The 11,264-nt window shown below is 37.4% G+C and overlaps 1 non-coding gene across 1 annotated transcript; it reads left to right on the forward strand.

The window, feature by feature from the left end:
• The first annotated feature begins 7,934 nt into the window (after positions 1-7,934).
• LOC128595018 (U6 spliceosomal RNA) lies at positions 7,935-8,041 on the forward strand. Its single transcript, XR_008382713.1, has one exon. It is a non-coding gene; the product is annotated as a U6 spliceosomal RNA (small nuclear RNA).
• Positions 8,042-11,264: the final 3,223 nt, after the last annotated feature.

Raw genomic sequence — 11,264 nt, forward strand, 5'->3', positions numbered from 1 at the left:
TAAAAAGTCGTTTTCTAAATGAATTGATTAATATATTTTATTTATTTCCAAATAATTCAATACATATTTTAATATGTTAGAAATTTCAGATTCTGTTCAGTATTCTCATGTAGTTTGATAGTGACCAGCCAGTAAAGCCAACAATTTGTGTATTTATTCAAACTGCATTCCTAGTATTATCTATGAGTGAAAAGATTTAGATAATTGTTCTGCCATTGAACTGACATAATTCTTTTATTCAACAAAGTGCCAAATAAAAAACAAGTGCTGTATTTTATTGATACAATTTAATTCATACCTATAATGCAAAGATTATAAAATTATTTTAGGCTAATTCTTGATTGATTTTATATTAATAAATATTAGTTTGCTTCATTAACTTTTTATTATTTCTTATGGGTTCCATTCAAAATATCTTGATAGGTTCTATACCGCCAACTTAATTTAATATATTAATAGTATTTCGGTTTTTTAAATTTAATTTTTTATTAAATCAGAACTATACATTTATGGGGTACAATGTAATGATTTGACATAAAATGTGGAATGCTTAAATCGAACTGATTAACATAATCATCACCTCACTTATTTTTTGTGGTAAGACATTTATAGTTTCTTTAAAGTAAAGGATAAATGTCCTTAAATTATTCCCTCACTCTACTAATTTACCTATGTTTAAATTTAAATTACACATTAATAATTCAAATTTATATTTTTTAAAAAGTTTGTGTCCATATTTTTATTTCCCAGGAAATTATCAAAGACCATAGATTTTAGAATAAAATAAATCTGGGTTTATCTTTCAATTCTGTCTAAATCTGGATTTCTTGCAAACATCTATCTGATGAAGGTTTAATATTCAAAATTTATAAAGAACTCATGCAGTTCAATAGCAGAAAAGTAAAAAAATCAATTAAAAGTGGGCAAAGGATCCAAAAAGACTTTTCTCTGTAAGGGTGTAAAAATAACCAACAAATAGAGGAAAGAGGCTTAATATTACAATCATCAGGAAAATGCAAATCAAAACCAGTATAAGAGACTATTTCACACCTGAGGGGTAACTGTTATCAAATAAGTGAAAAGGCAAGGGTTGGTGAGAGTATATGGAAAAGGGACTCCTTATACACTTTTGGTGGGAATGTAGATTGGTGGGAATGTACAGTTATTGCTAAAAAACAGTATGAAGATTTCCATTGAAATTAAAAATAGAACCACCATATGACCCAGCAATCTCTCTTCTGGTCATATACCCAAAGGAAACAAAATCACTACTTCATAAAGATATCTGCACTGCCCCATTTACTGAAGTATTATTCACAACACAATCTTATTTTTATCTATTCATGAATGGATAAATGTGATATTATAGTATTTTAATATGTGAAAAAAATAAATGACTAATATTACCATTTTTGCCCTGTTGTGATATTGTAATAAAATAAGAAATTTATACAGTACAATCTCTGTATGTTGACCACCCAAGGGGCTGTGACAAACTGGTCAATATAAGAAAGTGGTCAACATAAGAAACTAGGTCTACTGTCCTGATACAGACAAGTGGAGCGTGTCCAGTCTGTGAAAATGAGGTCATCTTAAGGAGGTGGTCAATGTAGGGAGGTGGTCAGCTAGGGAGGCTTTGCTATATATGTATATAGAGTGTCAAAAAATGTATACACAGTTTAAGACAGAAAAAAGTGGCACTAAAATTGTAAGAATATATACCAATAACAAAAGATGAATATAAGTTGTGTTGAGCACCACTTGTAATTGCAGAAGTCAAATGTGACTTGAGTATTACAAATTTAATATAATTTCTTCCTTTCTTAAAATATGTATACATTTTTTTTGGCACCTCATATGTGTGTGTGTGTGTGTTCACTTTCCAGGAAGAAAGCAGGGGAAGAGTAAGGAACAAAAAGGCCCTTTTGTGAGTTGCATAAGCTTCTTTGAAATTTCTTTTGAAAAAATTTCAGAAGCCTTACCTAGGGACTTCCATTTTGATATTATCAATCATACCTTTCATTGCAATGGAGCTCATTGCCACCTTGAAGAAAAACAGGTGTTTGTCCCTAAAAATGAAAAGAGTGGATATCAGGTGAGCTAGTAGCAAACTCTGCCACTGGGTCATTCTCTTCTGTTTCTTCAAAGTGTCTCTGTTCCCTCCATTTATTATGTAAAAATAATTTAATACGTAAAATTGATTTAAAAATGTAAAATCATTGTTGATTAGGCACTTAATTTTGTCTATTTTTTAATTAATATTATAACATTTTAACTCTGGGGAACATTAAAAATAAATTTTCAAAAAAAATTACTATTCTAGTGTGAGCTATTCAAAGTATAGTTAAGGCCAGTGCTAGTTCATGAACTGTTTTTTACTGGTTTTATCAATTAAACATAAAAATTAAGACAGTTAAGGTGCATTTATAGGAATTTAACACACTAATCAAATGCATATATAGTTCAATAATTTTAAAAGTGGTTTGTATTTTTGTCTTTCGTTCCATTTCTCTAGTAGTTCAGTTTTATTGCATTTTCATCAAATTATTAATTCATGACACACTGGAAATTAAAAACAAACTTATAACCTGTCCTTTTTAGCTTTTAGACAAGCATGGTAAGTTTACAAGGCTAACGTGTAATACTATAATTTCAAAGCAATAATTATAGAATACGTAGTACTATATTATGTAACTGATTAATCCCAATATTGTTATAAATTCAAAACTTCTAACTAGCGGTGTGTTAATACCTAAGCATTGCAGTGGGGTAGCTTGGCAAATATCTCACCATGCTCTAATTCATCAGTTGCTGATTCTGTTATAGTGGAAAATATAACTTAATGACTCCCAAAAGCTGGGATCTTGGAATAGGTTTGACAGGGAAGGGGTAGGAGAACTTGGGATGGATAACTTGGCTGTAAAGTTCTTATACAAAAATTATTCATCTATACAGTCAACGCTATATGGTTTATTTGTTCCACAATAATATTAACCCATAAGAGAATATTTTTGTTTTACTGTCATTTACTGTCTTCTACATTTCCACTGAAGTCAGCTGGTTAATATGGACATAACAAGTCTTCAAAAGTGCACAATAGTAACCTGTTATCAAACTTTAAGAAACTTCAAGAATGACTTTACTTTCTAGGTTTAAAAACTGATGTCACAGAAATACAAAGCACAGCTATTAATTATTCTGTAATTTGCTCAGTTTACATTAAATTACTTTATGAATGCAGAAATATCTTCTACTTCTGTCTTCTCTGTTGTAATGCTTCCAATTTGGTAGCATGTTGAGGGAAGGGATATTGTTTTTATGAAACAAAAACTCCTCCTGGATTTTGAGTTATTTGTGCTCTGAGGTTACCATGGAGAATAACAACCCATTTCACATGCTTTTTAATGTGTTGCACAACATTTGTTTACTGGTCAACAGGAGCCCTACTGTCCTTGGCAGTCTTGAGAAATTTGTTGCTCAGGAATCTAAAAGAAGTATCAAGTTTCCCAGTTGTGCTCTGAGCAACATTCTTAGCAAAGCACAGGAGGAAAGAAGCTGGGCGCCTTTTACCTGATATTTTTTAAGGATGGATATAGGTGGACTTCTAAATGTTCTACCTACAAATAGAAACTTGAGATTCTTAGTGTCAGTCAAGTATAGTTCAGCACTGAGTTCTTCATTTACCCTCTCTTAAAGTTTGCTTCAGATATTCGTAACTTATTAATGAAGGTCTCCTTTATTCCTTCATTCATGGACCTAACGGCTATCAAAATACTATCAGGGCAGGCATGAGTCCCAACAGCACAAAGGTACCAACCTCTCAGACTTAATGCTGATTTAAGACACCTCCAGAGAAATTTTTCGCTTAAGAATGTGCTGTATGCATTCAACCTGCCCAGTCCACACTTTTCTGATCAGTGAGTCTTTTTGTATAATCAATAATTCTTCCACATTTTCTTCTCAAATCTTCTCTTCTAGATGACTTCAATCTATGTTCAATCCCATTTTCTCAACCATGGCCATACTAACTCTACAGAACTTTCTGAGTCCCCCTCCCTTTTTCTTCTTTTTTTAATTGTTTCAGATTCATTGAGGATACTAAGAATTAGGTTACACTGTTTGCATTTGTTAAGTAAAGCCCCTCTTGTAGTTGTGTCCCATCCCCAAAAGGTGTGCCCATCCTCCTCCGGTCTCCCTTCACTTTCTCATTCCCCACGCCCACCTTGAATTGATTTTAGTTTTTCTCTGCTGATGGTATGTATTAGATCATCTACTGGCTTCATGTTAGAGTTGAGTACATTGGATTCTTGGTCCTGTATTCTTGTGATGCTTTACTAAGAAGAATGTGTTCCAGTTCCATCCAGGTTAATACAAAAGATGTAAAGGCTCCATGTTTTTAATGGCTGAATAATATTTGCAGGGTATGGATCTGACAAAGGGTTGATAACTAGAATCTACAGAGAGCTCAATCAGCGAAAAAAAGAGCTTCTCCTTTTTAAGCCTTTTCTAAGAGACTTTTTTTTAGAGACAGAGTCTCACTTTGTCACCCTCACTAGAGTGTGAGGCATCACAGCTCACAGCAACCTCCAGCTCCTGGGCTTAGGCGATTCTCCTGCCTCAGCCTCCCGAGTAGCTGGGACCACAGGCGCCTGCGACATCACCCGGCTATTTTTTTTGTTGCAGTTTGGCCGGGGCCGGGTTTGAACCCGCCACCCTCGGTATATGTGGCCTGCGCCCTACCCACTGAGCCACAGGCATTGCCCATTCTAAGAGACTTTTTATTGTGACACAAGAAACCAGTCAACTGTATTTTACATCTTATGCAACCCATACTGCTACTTCTACTAATACTACTACCACCGCTACCAACATCACCAACTACTGCACCTGACTCCAACTAACGGTGCCATTGCCATTGTTGCTACTGATGTATCAAAACTCCACATTGTAAGCCAGGCACAGGGCTAAACACATTACTCATTAATGCCCTAAAAGTAGAAATGTAATTCATTCATATTTTGTAGATGATATTATCAAAGGCAAACCCAGATTATATAATCTAGTAAATGTCAGAGTCTAATTCAAAGCCTGGATTGTTTTTATCCCACTAAGGATAAAAGGACTAAATTTACCCAAGAAATTGCCCAGAAACCAAAATCTCCTAATTCAGAATCTGGAAAACCTCCATGTACATGCTGAGATTTCCTTGGCAAGCTGGAAGGCAAACAGGAGTGACTTTCTTGGTGCAGGACCTTCAGTTCTTCCTAAGGCTCGTTGTTTAGGATGGCAGTCTCTGGGGACTAGGTGTTTTACACATGCTGCTTTCTAAGTACCATACATGTTAGAGATGGAAAAGTTCACCAAGGCTCCCTGAAACTCATCACAGTCCAGGGAGAATCGTGTCAATTTAACAAAGACGAAGTTCTACCAAAGTGCCAAAGGGTATTAATTCACAAAAAGAGATTGTATGCTTTACATCCGCTTTTGGTTAATTACATAAAAAGGCAAATGTCTGAAGTTGTGCTCACATGTTGTATATGAATCTGTGAAGACCTGTTTTATAAAAAAAAAAAATAACGTCTTTTATGATTTAAAAATCATAGAAATGGGAGGAAAGACATAAGGTAGACCCTGGTATTTCTAATCCCAGCCGATGTAGCCCTTCTTGGTGAAGGAAAGGAAGGGAGCATCAAAATCATAAGTTATATGTTGAAAGACTTTTGAGGGTATTTCTTTCTGATTTAAAATCAGATCAAATCAAATGAGCACTTATTTGTTGTAGGCAAATGCTATATATAGTGTGTTTAATAAATATTTGTTAAATACTTTGCATTTGCAAATGTATTTTAGCCTTCTTAAAAAGGAGTAGGGCGCTGGCCCCATATGCTGGAGGTGGTGGTTTCAAACCCAGCCCCAGCCAGAAACTGCAAAAAAAAAAAAAAGAATATATTAAAATTGAAGTAGAAATTAAAAATCTCCCAACAAAGAAAATTCCAGGACTAGATAGTTTTATGTCTTAATTCTGCCAAACAGAAAGGAATGATTACCTATCCTTCTTAAACTTTTCCAAGAATTGAACCAGAGGGAATACTTCCAAACTCATTTTGTGAGCCTAGCATCATGGTGATACAAAAACCAGACAAAAACATTACAATGAAAGAAAACCGTAGGCCAATATCTCTGATGAACATAGATGGGAAAATCTTCAGTGAAACCAGCAAACCAAATTCAACAACACATCAAAGAGATCATATATCACAGCCAAGTGGCATTTATCTTTGGAATACAGTTTTGTTTAACATGATAATCAATCAAGGTGGTACATCATGGGAACAGAATGGGAAATTATAATTATAATCATCACAACTGATGCAAGAAGAACTTTTCACATGTTCAACATTCTTGATAAAAACTCTCAACAATTTGGGACCAGAAAGAAATTTTCCTCAACATAACAAAGGGCAATTGTAAAAGACCCACAACTAATAACATAATTGACATAAAAACTGCAAGCTTTTCCTCTAAGATTTGGTAAAAGGCTGGAACGTCCACTCTCTACCTTCTATTCAACATAGTACTGGAAGTATTAGCAAGAACAATATAACCAGAAACAGAAACGAGGCATTCAGACCAGAAAGGAAGATATAAAACATCTTTATTTGCAGATGGCATGCTCCTCTATATAAAAAACCCTAAATCCTCTACACACAAACTCCCCCCCACACTCATAACAGTACTTAAATCCACTGAAGTCAAAAGACACAAAATCAACATACAAAAACCAGTTGCATTTCTATACACTAAAAATGATCTATCAAAAAAAGGCAATAAATAAAACAATTTTATCAAAAATTATATCAAAGAGAATGCAATATTTAGGAATAAATTTAACCAAGGAGGTGAAAGATGTGTACAGTGAAAACTATAAAACTTCGATGAAAGAAATGGAAGAAGACATGAAAAGAATGGAAAGATCTCTCTTGTTCATGGATTGCAAGAATTAATATTGTTAAAACATCTGTACTACCCAAAGTAATATACAGATTCAGCACAGTCCCTATCACAATTTTAAAAGTATTTCTCATAGAAATTAAAGAAAAAAACAAAACACTAAAATTCGTATGGAACCACAAAAAACCCCAAATAGTCAAAGAAATCTTGAGAAAGAAAAACAAAGTTGGAAGCATCACACATGTTGATTTCAAATTATATTACAAAGCTACAGGAATCAAAATATTGCAACACTGGCATAAAAACACACGTAGACAAATGGAAAGAATGGAGAACCCTGAAATAAACCCAGGCATGGAAAACCTCAAAATGGATTGAAGGCCTGAATATGAGACCTAGAACCATACAAAACTGCCTGCAGAAAATCTGGGGAGAAGCTCCATCATACTGAATTTGGATATAAGTTTTTGAATTCTGCACCAAAAACTCAGCCAGTGAAAGCAAAAAACAAGTGGGCCTACAACAAACTAAAAAGCTTCTGTACAGCAACAGAAATGATCAACAAAATGAAAAAGCAGCCTATAGATTAGGAAAAAGTATTGCAAATTATTCATCTAGGTGTATATCCAAAGTATCTAAGGATACCACATAACTCAATAGCAAATAATAAATAAATGACGCAATTAAAAGAGGCAAAGAATATGAATAGGCAGATTCTTTCTCAAAAAAAAAAAATAATAAGATGCAAAAATGTCCGACAGGTGTATGAAAAGGTGCTTAATATCACAAATTATCAGGAAAATGCAAATTAAAATCACAGTGAGATGTCATTGTATAGCTATTAGGATGCTTCTTATCAAAAAATTACGGGCGGCGCCTGTGGCTCAGTGAGTAGGGTGCCGGCCCCATATGCCGAGGGTGGCGGGGTCAAACCCAGCCCCGGCCAAACTGCAACAACAACAACAACAACAAAAAATAGCCGGGTGTTCCCTTCAGCAGCACATATACTAAAATTGGAACGATACAGAGAAGATTAGCATGGCCCCTGCGCAAGGATGACATGCAAATTCGTGAAGCGTTCCATATTTAAAAAAAAAAAAATTACATAACATGTATTAGTCAAAATGTGGATAAAAGGGCATCCTCGTGTCTTGTTGGGAATGTAAATTGGTACAGCTAATTCTGGAAAGCAGTATGGCAGTTCCTCTAAAAACTGAAAATAGAATTACATATGAACCAGAAAATACAATTACATATGACCCCAAAAGAAATGAAATCAGAACCTTGCTATCTGTATTCCCATGTTCGTTGCAGAATTATTCATAATAGCCACACTATGAAAACAGTATAAGGTATAGCTATATGTCAGTGAAATGCTGTGATTCAGAGGTAGAATAATTAATAAAAAAAGGAAGAATAAAAAAAAATGTACTGTGTGACAAAACATTAAAAAAATTCATTTGTAAGAGCTTACTAAATGCAAATATTTTAATTCGTTTTAAGTAATTTGTTGTCTAGAAACATGAATGACTTTTTTACAAATTTATGTAACATGTCATAGTACACCAATAACATATATATTTGTGAGAAGTAACCATCACTTTTCAAAAGAAGAGATTTTACTGAAATCTGACTATTTGAAGCTTTAAAGAAATCTTCATTTGTGTCTCCAATGTTACACTGTGAGAGCTGAACTGACGTCATCTTAGGCAGTTTCAACACCATCTTAGGAGTTAAGTTTCAGTTTCCCTGCCATTTTGTTCTGTAAGTTTCATTTTCCAGTAAGCCCAGGCAATTCCCCGAAATCACAAGATGGTCACCTCCCAATCAGAACCCACACTCTGGATTAGGCCACACAGCGACCAATCCTGAAGTGCCCCATACTCGGTACCTCTGTATGCCCCACCTGCTATGCTGAATTATAAAAACCCTCTGCCCCAGAGCTCCAGGCTCCTGGCTTGGATCCGTTGCAGTGGAGTCCCCGGGAGCCTAAGCTCGAGCTTGCTGCGATAAAAGGCTCTTTTGCTTTTGCATCAGACTCGGCTCCCTGGTGGTCTTTGGGGACTTCACTATCAGGGCATAACCTTTGGGGGCTTGCCTGGGATTCCCCCAAGACCTCCTGAGGACCCTAACCCGAAGAGCTGTTAAGTGTTAAGTGTCTGTCTTGTCTGTTGTGGTTGTTTTTGAAATCTGGAATCTGTAAAAGGGTGGCCGACATGAAGTCAAGGCGGATGCATTGGAGGCTGCTGGCCAACGGTGCCGAGGAGATGTCCCGGCCCCTTCTGGAAGGGACCGGACCCCCCTGAACTGGGATGTGGAATCCCCAGGGCACAGTGTAGATGCAGTTCCCCTTGTGGTCCTTTTGCATGGATGTAGCGGGTCGCTCCCGCAGCATGGTCAGAGACCGTCATCCCATTTTCAGTTTTGTTTCAGCGGACCTTCAGTCTTGTGTGTCCTCACTGTATTGTGTGTTTTGTGATTTGTTGGTGTTTTAGTGTGGTTGGCTATAACGGGGCAACTTTAACTGCCAATATGGGACAGACTCAGATGACCCCCCTTTCTCTTTTCCTTGATCATTTTTCAGAGGTTAAAACTAGAGCTCAAGATTTGGGACTTATGGTGAAAAGAGCTAAACTTTAGTTTCTGCAGGAGCGAGTGGCCAACCTTCAATGTTGGCTGGCCTCCAGAAAGAACCTTTCATCTCCCCATTATTTTCCAGGTTAAGGATATTGTTTACCATCCACGGACCAGTCACCCCGACCAGGTCCCATACATCACCACCTGGCAGGACCTAGTAGAATGTCCCCCTCCCTGGCTGAAAGCAATTTTGCCCCTGGCAGACAAAAACTCAAGCAGTTTAGTTCTCCTGGTGCCTGAGAAGGTTTCCCATCGAGAAACCTTTTAAACCCTCTGTGCGGCTCTATCCTGTCTTAGAGGATAATGCAGACCAAGATCTACTTTGCCCTCCTCTGTATCACACCCCTACCAGACTTCCGCAGGTCGAGCAATCACCCCCTGGAGAAGCGGTGGCTGGGGAGTCTGCCATTCACCAGACAGCGAGCTCACCAAGAGGCAGCAGCCAACTCAACTGTCCCTGTCCTACCCTTGAGGGCCACTAGTCCCTGGGACAAGGACAGGGCTCAGACCCTTTATTATTGTACCTTTGCCACTAGTGATTTGTATAACTGGAAGATGCGGAATCCTAAGTTTTCTGAAAAACCCACTGCACTAATTGATTTCTTAGATTCTGTCCTTTTCACCCACCAGCCCACTTGGGATGATTGTCAGCAGCTTTTACGGGTGGTGTTCACCACGGAAGAGAGAGAGAGAATCCTGGCCCAGAAGTCAGTGGAGGGCCAAGACAGACTCCCACTACCAATCCCGCTGAGATTGATGCTGCTTTTCCCCTCACCCGCCTTGATTGGGACTTTAGTACGGGACCAGGTCAGGTGAGTCTCCAAGTCTAATGAGGGGTCAGACTCTAATGAGGGGTCTCCAGAAAGTGGCCCGTAAGCCGACCAATTTGGCTAAGGTAGAGAACATGCAGCAGGAGAAAAATGAGTCCCCTGCTGCCTTCCTGAAAAGGATCATGGAAGCATTCCATACTTACACGCCCATGAATCCTGAGGCAGAGAATAGCAAGGCCGCAGTTATCATGGCCTTTGTTAACCAATCTCTGCCCCTGACATAAAAAGGAAACTCCAGAGAATAAATAGGCTGGCTGAGAAGTCTTTATAGGATTTACTTGCAGTAGCTGAGAAAGTATATAATAACAGCGAGACTCCAGAGGAAAAGCAGACCTATCCTGGTAGGCCCATCCCAGAAAGCAGATGGATGAGTGAATGAGTCCCTGGATTCATACAAAGATGAAGCAGCTGGGCTGCAATCTCCTTTGGGGACGTAACCTCCATGTCAACTTGGGCTGCCTACCTGTTGGGACATACTCAGAACTGTGACTTTGTCTTCCTCTGCTGATTCCCTTTTTTCATAGATCATGCTAATTTTAAATAGCCAGATAAAAAGATTGCAGGTAATCTAAGGGAAAGATGAGATATTTTATTTTTAAATTATTGCATTGATTCAAAAATTCCAGCTACCCTGGAGGCATTCATAACCTGATTTTTAGATGAGCACCTGAGAGAACAAGATCCTGTCCCTTCTGGCTACATGCTTACACTTACAGAAGGGAAACAAAAGAAGGGGAGGAACTGCACGCCAAGAATGGTGGTTAGAAACAAATAAAAATTATGTACTTTTAAGTGTTCTTTTTTTTTTGAGACAGAACCTCAAACTGTCACCCTGGGTAGAGTGCT

This window comes from Nycticebus coucang, chromosome 9 (assembly GCF_027406575.1).
Source record: "Nycticebus coucang isolate mNycCou1 chromosome 9, mNycCou1.pri, whole genome shotgun sequence".
NCBI classification, from domain to species: Eukaryota; Metazoa; Chordata; class Mammalia; order Primates; family Lorisidae; genus Nycticebus; species Nycticebus coucang.